The following is a 15,874-nucleotide window of genomic DNA, read 5'->3' on the forward strand; positions in this document are numbered from 1 at the left end:
CCTGAATAATTTGGCTATATGCTTTGTGTCCTTATAATCCGCACTGTGTTATAGATATGGGCTATAATCCAGTAATTGTACCCTTGAAAATATCTAATAGTGGGGTAAACAGTGGTTGCCTAGTTCCTCTAATATCGCTGAGATTTCCATACTTTTTCCAACTCTTTCATATATAATCTCCAAGAGTGCCTCCTTTTATTTACCTATGGCACTTATTGCCTAGTGATGGAAAGATTTGCGGTAATGATGAGTGGGAGGAAAAAGATCAAGGACACTGCTAGTTTCATAAGCATGTGGGAGATATTCAGTAGACAGAATAACTGAATTTCTTGAAAATAATTATAATAATTTCTAAACCATAGTATCAGACTATTAATGGTACAGTAGTGTCCAAAGACAATGACACATTTTTAACCCTATTAATAGGGTATATATTTGTATATATGGACACTTTATTATTATGCAGACAAGCAGTTCCTAGTCCCTTCCCATTCCACTTCCCCCTTTCCGTCCTTTTTCCCATTTTTTTCAGGCAGACTATACTAATATTGTTGTCTTTTATTTCTTCCTTTATGGATGGATCATTAAAAGTAAAATTTTAATTAAAATCAACATTGTTACATAAAAAAGAGTGCACCACACAGAAAGCCTTCTTTGGTGGGACTTACTAATGACCTCTCAAACCCTTCTCTGGTATACTGTACTCTGCATTCTGGTGCACCTCCAACCAATATAAAATGGTTTTGATGTATTTGGGCATATATGAAACACTATAGGTTGGTTTAAGTATGCATTACTCTGCATTTCTTTTTTCTCTTGTGCATATTCAAAATAGGCGTAGGCCTCTTCCTATACATCTGCTGTATCTGCCAAGGGGTGCTCTGTCCATCTAGGGGTGATCTGTCAATACATCCAGTAGCTCTGCCCCAGTATTAATTCAAAACTCAGTATACTGTGTACATCCAGGGGCTGATGTGTCCTATCAGTATCAGTCCAGGGGTGCTCTGTCTGTCATCTGCTGTATCTGCCAAGGGGTGCTCTGTCCATCTAGGGGTGATCTGTGAATACATCCAGTAGCTCTGCCCCAGTATTAATTTAAAACTCAGTATACTGTGTACATCCAGGGGCTGATGTGTCCTATCAGTATCAGTCCAGCGGTGCTCTGTCTGTCATCTGCTGTATCTGACAAGGGGTGCTCTGTCCAACTTGGGGTGATCTGTCCATACATCCAGGGCCTCTGTCCTAGTGTTAATTAAAAACCCAGTATACTGTATACATCCAGGGGCTAGTGTGTCCTATCAGTATCAGTCCAAGGGTGCTCTCTCTATCATCTGCTGTATATGACAAGGGGCTGCTGTGTCCTCCAGGGGTGCCTGTGCACATAAAGGTGATCTGTCCATACATCCAGGGGCTCTGCCCCAGTGTTAAAAAAATAAAACTAATATTTTATTAATTTAAAATAAAAAAAATAGATTTTTTTTTGTGTGTGCTGTACCCCAGTATACATACAGGGGCTGCTGTGTCTGTATAGGGGTGCTCTGTCCATCCATCCAGGGGCTCTGCCCCAGTGTAAAAATAATATAATAAAAGCTAAAAAGTCTAAAATATCATTCTAAAATAAATAAATATATATATATATATATATATATATATATATTTGTTTGTGCTGTACCCCAGTGTACTATACAATTTTTATTTATTTTCATAAGTACTGTGACACTGCCGGTCAGACTGCAGTATATTATTGTTTTGTACTCATACACATATTGTGTGACACTGTTGGTGAAGGTGGTGCCACAGTAATATATTTTCATACTCATACACGTATTGTGCTATACTGTGGGTGAAGGTGGTACCACAGTGATATATTTTATTATGCACTCATATATGTATTGTGTGACACTGTAGGTGAAAGTAAACTGTAGTGTTAGATTATTATCACTGACTCATACACATATTGTGACACTGTAGGTGGCACATTTTTTATACAAATTGTTGCGTGTGCAAACCCGACTTGGTTTGTGTTTGTTGATAGATATGGAGGATGAGCAATTGAGAGGAGAGCAGTAAGCACATACTAGTGCTGCAGGTGCTGCCACAAGTCTGTCAACGTCATTTACTAAGGCCGATGCCCAAGGGCATAGACGGTTTAAGTCAGAACATGTAAAATCAAAGAAAACTTAAAAGCCAAATTAGTAAAAGTCTGATTAGTGCATTAACCAATAAAAAAAACATTTTTTGTGTATTAAAGACCATCACCAATGCCCCTATTGATTCATTACATTTTTTAGAATCAAACAAATTCAATTAAATGACTAATAAATTCTTCCTTCCACTACATTCATACTCTACCTCCCTTGGGCCCCTGATCTAGTTAGTTAATTAATTCATTAATTAATTAATTAACAGAAAAATGAGTTGTGTATATTGGTCAAAAACATACATATTTACAACATAGTACATACTGTGTGTAATGCTGTCTGTTACGATTTGAGGTAGATACCTGGGCAGACTGGCACGGAGACCTGGACAACTGATGATGATGAGTAAGTTGGACTTTGAAAGGTGATGGTCTTATGGACAAAAACCCTGGATCTTCTGGACAATAACCCCAGACACCTGGGTATAAGACTCGTAGAATGCATTCAACAGGTCTTCTTGCCCCTAAGAGCCGTTTTTCTCTTAAGACTATGGGGGTCAATCGAACCCGTTCGCACGCAGCAGTTCTTCGCTGCGGTGCGAACGAGTCGGAAATGCGCATGCGCAGCAGATGCATTGCACACGCGCATTGTTGCCTGGCGACGATCGTCACCGGGCAACGACGCCACCAGTGACAAATGTGATCGCAGCGGCGATCGCAAGAAGATGGACAGGCGGGAGGCATTCCGGTGCGGATTCTCACCATTTTCCAGGTGTGGTGAGTCCAACGCAGGCATATCAAGGCGTTAGGAGGGCGGATGTCTGACGTCAGGACCGGGACCTTCATCATTGAATCCGTTGCACAGGGTAAATAACTCTTACCCTGGTCTTGTTTTGCAGGAAACTTTTTTAGCATAGCAGGGCTGCACAAGCGTTCTCAGTCCTGCTATGCTAAAATACACTTCCCCATAGGCAGTGTTAGTTTGATCGCACGAGCAGCAAAAAGTTGCTACGTGCGATCAACTCGGAATGACCCCTTATATGCGCCTACCGGTACTTAGATGCCCACCAGGACTTACAACACTGGCAACAGTACAAGCTTTCCCCCGAGATAACCATAGTTATCTGTCAGTAGAAAAGGCAAGGACAGGAAGAGAAAGAATGAGACCAAGAATGGGTCAAAGGACAGGCTAACAGAACCGAGATAAAGTATGAAGATGCTTCATGCCATGAGAGACACTGTAGTGGAATGGGACTGTGGGGATAGAGGCAAGTGTGGTGGTAATGTATGAAGTAGAGATGAGCGGATTCGGTTTTACTCGGTTTTACTCGGTTCTCAAAACCGAATCTTATTGGCTATCCAAAACACGTGACATCCGTGAGCCAATTAGATGCCGTTTTGAGAACCGAGTAAAACCGAGTAAAACCGAACCCGCTCATCTCTACTATGAAGCAGCTGTATGCAAATAAAAATGATAATGGATAACTAGCAGAAAGACAAAAGATAAAGGTGAACAAATATTGTGTGGAAGAATCCACACTACACCTGATGCTCAGGCAGACAGAGTCTAGACAGGACAGGATCCAGCAAAGATTCTTTAGCATGAGGGCTCATAGGTCTGGCAATCTCTCACAAGAAGCAGGAACTATAACCAGCATTTGAGGAGTACACAGGAAGGGAATATAACCATTGGCGAAAGTAGACATTTGGTTATGGGTGGTCCCAGTTGGGCCCCCACTCCCAAAAACACTCACAAAGTAAATCATGTGTGCGCGTGCCAAAGGTGTCATCTCTCAGTCACATCAACACTTACCCCACATTATCTCTCAGCACACCATCACCTACCCCATGTTGTCTCTCAGCACACCATCAACTCTACCGCCCAGCATATTTTATCTCACACACAGCTCACCCCTCCAAGCACATTTAATCCCACACACAGCTCTCCCCATAAACACATTTAATCCTTGACACAGCTCTTCCCCCAAACACCTTTAATCCTTGACACAGCTCTCCCCAAACACATTTAATCCTTGAGACAGCTCTCCCCCAAGCACATTTAGTCATTGACACAGCTCTCCCCCAAATACATTTAATCCCGAAAAAAAATGTAATCCAGCACACCGCTCTCCCCCCAAAGCACATTAAATCCCTGAAACACTGCACATCTACCCCCTCCCCTTTTGTACCTCTTTATTTTGCTCCATGCACCAATACTCTGTCCACTTGCTCCCTGCCATTGATAGTCACAAAAAATCATCAGCGTGGGTCCTCCTGTATCCGGGCTCTGTCCGCTATTCCTATCTACAAGGCAGACACGTGGGTGGGTAGGCGAGAGGAACTCAAGGGAGAACAGCATCTTCACCTGGTTCTCAGAGGCTGTGGCGGCCAGGTGGGCTGTGATGCGTCGAGTGAGGCAAGTGACATGACGGCATCACGTCCCGCCACAATAGAATGCAATTGGTTACTAAAACGGGGGGTCGGAGCCGGGGAGCTGCAATCTGGGTATCGTCCTTCCAGTCAGCAAATACATTCCTGAACGGGAGGACACTAATTAAATTTTAAAAATAAAATAATACAAATCATAAATTGAATTTTCAGCTAATAGGTGGTCTGGTACACACCCAGAACACACACCCCAGTTTCGCCTATGAATATAACAGATTACTAAACCAGTCCAAACCACGATGTAATCAAAGAGTAACCTCGTGCAGCTGCCCTGATGCATGCACACTAATACTAAATATTCAGCAACAGGGTACGCTGTCTACATCTGGCATCCCCGTTGCTAGGAACCTGGCAATGCCCAGATTCCCCAGGCACGGACGCAGGCACATCAGATGCTGGCCAGGAACCAGCCGCCTCAGTGGCCAAAAGAGATGCAGCATTCCTGTCTCGTGACAACTACCAGGACCTGCATCCCCCGCAAGCCACGTTGCAGCTATTAACACTGGCTGAGCAAACCTGAGGTGCTCCACCCATTGTTGTCAAACAACTTCCAGCAGGGTCGGCAAACAGCATGGATCCTGGTAGTTATAATTCAGCTGGAGAGCCACAGGCTGATTTCATCTGATGTAGAACAGCAAATCTTGGTCAAATTATCCCTAACAACAAACCTAAGCACAAAATAAACACATGTTTACAGTGTGTACTATTAGCACCTCCACATACAAGGATACCACCTTTCTATTATATGTACAAAATATATATAGCATAGTAGTCATTAATTCACTCACACTGGGAGCAACCATTTATAGTCTGCTCCCTATGGTTATCAATATTAATGAGGATGTTGCACAAAAGGGCTGCACATACTATCTGTTAGCGACAGGTGCTCTGTAGACATCACTCAGATGATCAGGTTTTAGATGGTTGGTTGAACTTGCTCCAATATACACCCAAAACATCTCTCTGTACAATGGTACAAAGTCAAACACTGCATGATATCTTATGACAAACTCTCCACACTTGAGTATTGAACCTTCCCCAGGTCAGAGATGTTTTCAGGAACTGAACAACTTGATCCTACACTGAGGCTGAAAATAATTTTAACGGATTATTTACGAACCATTTCCAGGTCAAAGATGTCTTTCCGGAACAGAATAACTTAATCCTGCATTGAGGTTGAAAATAATTTTAATGGCTGATTAGCTAACCTTCTCCAGGTCAAAGATGTCTTTCAGGAACATTATAACTTAATCCTACATTGAGGTTGAAAATAATTTTTATGGATGATTAGTAAACCTTCTCTAGGCCAAAGCTGTACATTTTAATAAAAAGAAGTGCCCCAACAAAAAGAGTCTTCTTCTCTTTTTACACCTTTAGATACATTGCACTTTGACTCTTGGGAGCACCACCAACAATGTCATTTGTAAAATAATCCCATTAACAGAAAAATACATCTCTATGTTAGTTTACAATACTCTAAAATACAATCTACACTATCTAAGGATCAGATCTATGGGGAAACTCTCTCTCTCTGTCTTGTAATGTCTTTCAGGAACAGAAGAACTTAATCATACTTTGAGGATGAAAATAATTTTTACGGATAATTACCGAACCTTCTCTATGTCAAAGATGTCTTTCAGGAACAGAAGAATTTGATCCTATATTAAAGTTGACTTTCTCCAGGTCAAAGATGTCTTTCGGGAACTTGATCCTACATTGAGGATGAAAATAATTTAAACAGTTAATTAGCGAACCTTCTCCATGTCAGAGATGTCTGTTAGGAACAGAAGAATTTGATCCTACATTAAAGTTGAAAATAATTTTAACGGATGATTAGTGAACCTTCCCCAGGTCAAAGATGTCTTAGTGGAACAGAAAAACTGGATCCAACATTAAAGTTAAAAATAATTATAAACTCTCTTGAGTCTCACTGCTACTTGGATCACAGGTCCCCTAAAAACAGCTTTCAGGGAGCACCAAAGATTAAATGTGGATATTTCCTCAGGAGTATCATCACTTAAGTAATGAGACAAAGAGGACTGAATGGCCTAATGAGCCTCCAGCTGAGAAAGGGTACTTCTCCAAATGCCACGGGCTAGGAGCTTCCAGTCCACTGGCATATCTATAATGGGTGCAGTGTGTGCGGTGCACATGGGCCCCTGGGTCCAGAGGGTGCCCACACTGCACCCATTTCTTCGATATACTTACCTTTCTGGTGTCTGGGTGTGGGCGTCTTCTTCTCCCGAGTCCTGTTGCCAACAGCCACAGCAGCACTGTTAGTGCTCTGTCTGAGCACTAGAGACTCTGGCACAGTGCCTACAGTGCATATGCAGGTCTCCGGAAAAAATGGCCGCCACGCCATTTCTATAGAGACTTGTGCATGCACTGTAGACTCTGTCACTGTGCCAGAGTCTCTAGTGCTCAGACAGAGTGCTAACAGCGCTGCTGCTGACTATGAGACAGGAGAGGAGGGGGCCCACACCTGGAGTCCCCTATTCCAGTCATACACTTATATATGATACCAGCAATAAAAGGGAGTGATCTCACCAAGACATAGAAAGAATATCAGCTTTACAAATAGATGCGCAAAGTCCATCTATCAGAGAAAGCTAGATGTATCCTAGACTAGGAGATATGAACATGAGAACAATTTTTTTTTCTCCAAGGGATGCTTAGAATGCCAAACATCAAAAAGATCATATTCAGTAGTTGGAAAATAACTCTAGCAAACTCAAGGGGCTGACTCGAGAGTGGAGCATGCTTCTGGGATCTATCCATCAGTGGGTTCAGGACCATATTGAAGTTCCCAAGAATCAAGACTGCACCTCTAGTGTGTTTCTGGAGTATTGAACAAAACTTACAGAAGGATAACCATCTGGTATTTGGGGCACTATGGTAACTTCAACTAAGTGTCCAACCCAAAAAAAAGTATCCTCCCTCAGTATCTGCATATTGTGATGCCAAAGTAACAGTTACTGCTGAGAAATAAGGATAGCCACCCCAGATTTTTTAGCAGGACCATTGGCCATATTGCAAAGATGTTTAAAGTGGTTTTCTTGTAAAGCAACAATGTGGGCTTTGAGTTTGTAAAAGTAATTTAAAGCTAATCTCCTTTTTGAGGGAGTTTAGCATTTATAGAAACTGTATTTACCATATCAAAATATGAAAAAAATGCAATTAACGGGTCAGTTCTTGGACATTACCTAAGTACATCATAAACCTGGTGACTAAAAAGGAAATAAGAATACAAGGGAGTAAGAAAAGAAAAAGACAAAAAAGAGAACTGAGATGGCCCCACTTAGGGTCACCATAATATGGCGAACCATACAGAAATATTGGGGGTAGTGGGTAATATAACCCATCAACCAAAACACAGACTAAGTGAACATTGTTTGTTATTCTACACTACCCAGATACCTAGAATATCATATTTAGACTCCTTAAGGAAACCTACAAAGCTGATATCAATTATAATATTAATAATAAAATAATAATAATAATAATAATCAATCATCATCATTATTTTATTTATATAGTGCTTTACTCCCGTAAGGACTCAAAATCGATTTACAAACATCCAACATGGTACATAATACCAGGATTTAGTATTACAGCAAGTAAAATAATCACACAGAAACAATTAAAAATAACAAAACCTAGAGGGCACAAGCATAATGTAGGGCTGGTGCAGACATTTTGGATAATAACCTCCATGGGTAGTATATTGCACCCACAAAGGGAGACAACTTTCTTGGGTGCACTGCATAGGATTACCCTGAGTAGGTGGAGACTAAAACTGAAGCTAAATTGGAAAAAATTAAAATAGGAAGCACATCACAAAAATGACAAAAATGGAGAGAAATACCCCAAAATATACTGTAGAACAGTGCAAGGTACCATAAATTAAAAAGATACAATAAAGGCTCAATATATCATAGCTAACATGAACCTATTCACATATTGAAAAGGAGAGAACCTGCGAGGAATACACAGAATTATTAGCTATAACATTATGTATCTAGCCTGTAAAAGAAATTTGTACAGTTAATCAGAAACCAGTGCAAATATATTATACTCATATCTTCGACCCCACTGTATACCAGTCCTGCTGAATCATACAATCAGGAGAAGAATTTGTAGAATACCATTTAGAGAGGAGTTTCATGCCCTACTCAAGATAAGCAAGTGTGACAGTGGAGCCATCACAAGAAATCAACAGCCTAGTAGGGAAACCCAATCGATAGCAAATGCGCTCACTCCTAAGAGCAGTGATGATGGGGTGAAAGATCGTCAAATACCTGAGTGGACCCAAAATCTCAGATGATTCAGCTTATGGTTTAGCAGCTTTCAATATTGATTCCTTGATATGGAAATACTGTAGTGCATCCTCATTAACATGTCATGGGGAACACCCTCCGGGCAATTCCTGCCTTTAGGGAGCCAATGAAAACAGTCTATTACAAGATCTAAGGATTCAGCTGAAGGTAGAAGTTTCTTAAAAAGGTAGACTTTGAAATCGTTCATGCTACTGTTGAAGACTATTTCAGGGACACCTCATAGTTTAATGTTGTGTGTGGATCTATCCTCCAAATCGGTGACCTTATCCCTGTGAGCTTGTACCTGTAGTCTGTAAAGCCTCGTGTGATGATACAGTATTAGATCATTGTGAGAACTGACCACTTCCCCCATTTTAGACTTCAGATGGTCCGTGTCCCCCTTAAGCTCTCTATAAACTGTTGGCATGTCTGGAGGGTAGCACGAAAGTCAGCTGCAATATCCTTCTTAATTTGGGACAAGAGATACTTCATGGTACCAACAGTGAGAACATCATTATCACCAATTGGCTCTGTAGTAATATGCCCTAGAGCTGGAGATGTGGCACCAGAAGTAGAGGAAGAGGCAGGCAAGTCTTTCTGAGAAATAGGCACTCTGGATTCCTTGGCTTTAGAGGCTTGAGGGGAAGGATAGTATGGGTAATAGTAGATATTAGGCAGGTTATTCCAACATGAAAAGTATCATATTCCAGCACACTAATAGATACATAGATGTATTGAAAGATTAGAGAGAAACCCAATGGAAGTGAGGTAGTCAGAGACACAGGTTGAAGCAAACAGCTGATAGTTAAAGAACTGTGAGCAACACAATCTCTGGATGATGTGACAGTTGGTTAGAGCAAATAGTAAAGTTATGCAGGCAGTTGCGCTGAGGGACCAGCAGATAGAGTCCACTTCAGATCTGCAAACGCAGGATTTTCATGGGGGGGTTTCCGTACATGTGTGTGTTTGTAATTGAGTAGCCAACACACTGCACAAGCTGTGCACATTATATATGTGTATATATATATATATATATATATATATATACATGCACAGAACATCTGTACATAGACATACATGCACACACACATACTGTGCTGTAGCATACTTACAAACACAGAATACATACGTACAAACACAGTTTACATGGAGGGCTGTCTTAACAGCAGTGTGGGCCCCTGGGCACAGCAATGCACTGGGGCCCCCTACCCATCCTCCAGGGGGGTGCTATCAGCGGCAGCTTTGATTTCCCATGGGCGGTATGGGGTGTTCTATCTTCTGCTCAGCATATAGGACCTGGAGCAGTAATTTCTGCTATTTACTCCTTTACTGCACAGATGGGAGATGGGGCAGGAGGGAGAACACTAAACTGTAGAAGGGAACATTGGGCTGAATGAAGGGGCCCCAGTACATAACTTTCAGGGTGGTGTTTAATACACAGGGGTGGGGTGGATAATGGAGTGGGCTTAATATTCATCATTTTCTGGTGAGACAGCAGCTTGCTTGACTGCAGATATCTCAAGTTCCTGGAAAAATATTTCTTAGCTTTGAATGGGATAAAAAATTAGAGTGTATCACCTGTCAGGAGGTTCTGGGGACTTGGGGATCAGAGTTCAGGAGCCAGAGCAATCCACCAACGAATATATAAAACTGCATATTAGGCGTGTGGAGCTGGAGCAGGGACAGGGGCGGAACTACTGGCGGGGCAGGCAGTGCATTGCACTGGGGCCCCGCCGCACTCAAGGGCCCACAGCCGCCGGCCGGCATTACATGAATGAGTCACAATGACTCATTGTATGTCATGCCGCAGCCGCACACCAGCGCTCCCGTGACCCGCCCGTCATAAGGAACGATTCTGGCCACCCGCACACGAAGGAGGGAGGAGGGTCCGTCCCTCCCTCCCTCATATACAAACAGGTCACAGTCTCTCAGTGAAGGAGAGAGCCGCAGCAGCGCTTTGTTACTGGTGGAGGCGCTGCTGCTCCTCTGCTTCACTAAAGGCTGTCTCTGAGAACAGCCTATAGGGAAGCAGAGGGGCAGCAGCAGCAGCGCCTCCACCAGTAACACAGCGCTGCTGCGGCTCCCTCCTCCACCTCCCTCCTCCTTCTTCTCTACTGCCCGGGAAGCTGCACCGAGGAGCCTGAGCCAACAGAGAGGGTAAGTATAATTCTTCCTTCTTTCTTTCTTTCTTTCTTTCTTTCTTTCTTTCTTTCTTTCTTTCTTTCTTTCTTTCTTTCTTTCTGTCTCTTTCTTTTTTTATTTGTTGGGACTGCCTGCCGCAATGTGTAAAAAGGGGGGACTGCCTGCCGCTATGTATAAAAATGGGGAATCTGCCTGCCGCAATGTAAAAAATGGGGAATCTGCCTGCCGCAATGTAAAAATGGGGAATCTGCCTGCCGCAATGTGTAAAAATGGGGAATCTGCCTGCCGCAATGTAAAAATGGGGAATCTGCCTGCCGCAATGTGTAAAAATGGGGAATCTGCCTGCCGCTATGTATAAAAATGGGGAATCTGCCTGCCGCTATGTGTAAAAAGGTAGAATCTGCCTGCCGTAATGTGTAAAAAGGGCACGCTATCTGCTGTTATGTGTAAAAGTGTATGGTGTCTGCCGTAATGTGTAAAATGGGGACGCTGTCTGCCGTAATGTGTAAAATGGGGACGCTGTCTGCCGTAATGTGTAAAAAGTGCACGCTGTCTGCCGCTATGTGTAACGAGGGCACGCTGTCTGCCGCTATGTGTAACGAGGGCACGCTGTCTGCCATTGTGTAAAAAGTGTATGCTGTCTGCCGCTATGTGTAACGAGGGCACGCTGTCTGCCGTTATGTGTAAAAAGTGCACACTGTCTGCCGTTATGTGTAAAAAGGGGAATCTGTTCGCTGTAAGGAGTAAAAGGGTCTCTACCTGGTGTAGTGGTGCTACTGTGCGGTGTAATTTGAAGAATGGAGACTACTGTGCACCGTTTTATGAATTGGTATTATTTTGTGGACACACCCCTTCCCTACGAAGCCACGCCACTATGTATTTTTGCGCGCGCTTACGGCGCGCACTGCCCATGGGGTGGACTTGGATGGGATGGGGGGGGGGGGGCCCAAAGCATTTTGTTGCACCTGGGCCCACCGCTTGCTTGTTCCGCCACTGAGCAGGGACCAGCTGCTTGAAGGCTGATATCTCTGGTTCTGGGCATAGTAGAGACAAGCTGCCAGTGTCCACCAAAAGTGGAGAGTCCCAGATTTTGAAATGTACCCTCAGAAAAACTGTACATTATACAGAGCCCGAGATATCTGGCTGGCAAGAGCAATTAACAGGCTTGGATGGGGACCACTGCTTTTGAAGTCGGATATCTCTGGTTCCCTATGGCCGATTTTCAAAGATTTGGTACCTCTGGAAAGAGGGGACCCTCAGCTATCAGCCTAGGGCCCTTATACTCCTGGGGCCCTTGGGCAAGAGCCCATTGAGCCCATATGAAAAGACGGCCCTGATTTACATGCACACATCATACATACACACACAGTATACGTGCACACAGTATACATACATACTAACACAGTATACATGCAAACATACATAGATAGTATGCATGCACACAGCATACATACACACAGTATACATGCACACACGGTACATATGCATACAGCATATATACATACATACATACATACATACAACAGTATACATACACACAGTACACATGTGTACAACACATATACATAAACACAGTACACATGCATACAGCATATATACATACATACATACACACACAGTATTCATGCACACAGCATACATACACACACACAGTACACATGCGTACAGCATATATACTGTATATACAGTGGCGTAACTACTGCCCCCAAGCCACCGCGAGGGGCTGCGGGGGCGCCGCCACTGATTTAGAGCAGATTGACATGCGGACGAGCGTCCGCATGTCAATCTGCTGTCTCCTCTCCCTCCCTGCTGTAAAGGGACACGGAGGGCACAGCGCGCCTCTCCCGTGTCCATCCTGCGTCTCCGTCCGTCTGGTCTAATAATGGAAGTGCCGTTCGTGAGCTCTGATTGGCTCACGAACCGGCACTTCCTTTATTAGACCAGAGAGACGGAGATGCAGGAGGGACATGAGAGAGGCGCGCGCTGTGCCCTCCTTGTCCCTCCTTCACAGGAGCAAGGGGGGGCACTGAGGGGGCATGTATGGCACAGGGGGCATATATGGCACTGAGGGCATATATGGCACTGAGGGGGCATGTATGGCACAGGGAGCATATATGGCACTGAGGGCATATATGGCACTGAGGGGGCATGTATGGCACAGGGGGCATATATGGCACTGAGGGGGCATGTATGGCACAGGGGACACTGAGGGGGCATATATGGCACTGTGCCATACATGCCCCCTCATATATGGCACTGAGGGGGCATGTATGGCACAGGGGGCATATATGGCACTGAGGGCATATATGGCACTGAGGGGGCATGTATGGCAAAGGGGGCACTGAGGGGGAATATATGGCACTTCGGGGGCATGTATGACACAGGGGCACTGAGGGGGCATATATGGCACTGAGGGGGCGTGTATGGCACAGGGGGCACTGAGGGGGCATATATGGCACTGGGGGGGCACTGAGGGGGTATATATGGCACTGGGGGGGAAGTGTGGGGGCATATATGGCACTGAGGGGGCATATATGGCACTGGGGGGGTACTGAGGGGGATATATGGCACTGCATGTATACCTGGCACATGGGGGGGCTATATTTGGCACTGGGGGCACGTGAGCACCTGGCACTGTGGGGGAATATCTGGCACTGGGGGCATATGTGGCACTGGGGGAGGGGGGGGCTATATTTGGCACTGGGGGCATGTGAGTACCTGGCACCGTGGGGGAATATGTGGCACTGGGGACATATGTGGCACTGGGGACATATGTGGCACTGGGAGCACAGCCCTAGCAACAAGCACTACCCCCTAGCAACGAGCATGACACCCAGTGCATGAAACTCCTGGCAACGAGCATGACACCCAGTGCATGAAACACCTGGCAACGAGCATGACACCCTGAGCATGAAAACCCCTGGCACCGTGCATGGAACCAAGAGCATGAAACCCCTGGCAACGAGCAGGTAATTTAAAAGTAATTAGAAGCCTTACTGTAGGACTTAATGTGTAATGGGCATTACGGTGTGTGGCATAATGTATCACGGACATTGCGGTGTGTGTCATAATGTGTCACAGGCATTACGGTGTGTGGCATACTATATCACGTGCATTGTGGTATGTGGTATAATGTCTCTGGGGCATTGCAGTGTGGCATAATGTATAACGGGCATTGTGGTATGTGTCACAGGTATTATGGTGTATGGTATACTATATCACGGGCATTGTGATATGTGGTATAATGTCTCAGGGTCATTGCAGTGTGTGACATAATGTATCACGGACATTGCGGTATGTGTCATAATGTGTCGGGCATTACTGTGTGTTGTATACTATATCACGGGCATTGTGGTATGTGGTATAATGTCTCAGGGTCATTGCAGTGTGTGTCATAATGTGTCACAGACATTGTATGTGCTATAATCTATCAGGGGCATTGCAGTGTGTAGCATAATGTATAACGGGCATTGCGATTCCTGTCGTCATGTGTCACAGGCATTACGGTGTGTGGCATAATGTGTCACAGGCATTACGGTGTGTGGCATAATGTGTCACAGACATTGTATGTGCTATAATGTATCAGGGGCATTGCAGTGTGTAGCATAATGTATAACGGGCTTTGCGATTCCTGTCGTCATGTGTCACAGGCATTACGGTGTGTGGCATAATGTGTCACAGGCATTACGGTGTGTGGCATAATGTGTCGGGGGCATTATGGTGTGTGCATATTGTGTCATGTGCATTATTGTGCGTGGAATAATGTCTAAGGGCCATTGCAGTATGTGGCATAATGTATACTGGGCATTACTATAAGGAGGAAAAATGACAAATAATGTAAGGGGCATGAATCAGGATTATTTTTCTTTCCAGTGGTGGGGGGAGAAAAACTTCTAGTTACGCCACTGTGTATATACACACAGTATACATGCACACAGCATACATACAGTTACACAAACACTATACAAGCACACAACATACCGTACATACACAGTATACATGCAGACAGCATACATATATACACACACAGTACACATGCGCACACAGTACACATGCATACAGCATATATACATATACTATACATGCACACAGCATACTGTACATACATAGTTACACACACACTATACATGCACACAGCATAAATATATACATAGTTACACACACACACTATACATGTACATAGCATACATACATAATTACACATACACACACACACACTATACATTTGCATAGCAATACACACACCCATTAACAGTAAGCAGAACCCCCTCCTTACCTTGGGGGTCATTCCGAGTTGTTCGCTCTGTATTTTTCGCATCGCAGCGATTTTCCGCTAACTGCGCATGCGCAATGTTCGCACTGCGACTGCGCCAAGTAAATTTGCTATGCAGTTAGGTATTTTACTCACGGCATTGCGAGGTTTTTTCTTTGTTCTGGTGATCGTAGTGTGATTGACAGGAAGTGGGTGTTTCTGGGCGGAAACAGGCCGTTTTATGGGAGTGTGTGAAAAAACGCTACCGTTTCTGGGAAAAACGCGGGAGTGGCTGGAGAAACGGAGGAGTGTCTGGGCGAACGCTGGGTGTGTTTATGACGTCAAACCAGGAACGACAAGCACTGAACTGATCGCAGATGCCGAGTAAGTTTGAAGCTACTCAGAAACTGCTAAGAAGTGTCTATTCGCAATTTTGCTAATCTTTCGTTCGCAATTTTGAGAAGCTAAGATTCACTCCCAGTAGGCGGCGGCTTAGCGTGTGCAAAGCTGCAAAAGCAGCTTGCGAGCGAACAACTCGGAATGACCACCCTTATACACATGGCTACTCACAAACTA

Source organism: Pseudophryne corroboree, chromosome 4 (assembly GCF_028390025.1).
Source record: "Pseudophryne corroboree isolate aPseCor3 chromosome 4, aPseCor3.hap2, whole genome shotgun sequence".
Classification (NCBI taxonomy): domain Eukaryota; kingdom Metazoa; phylum Chordata; class Amphibia; order Anura; family Myobatrachidae; genus Pseudophryne; species Pseudophryne corroboree.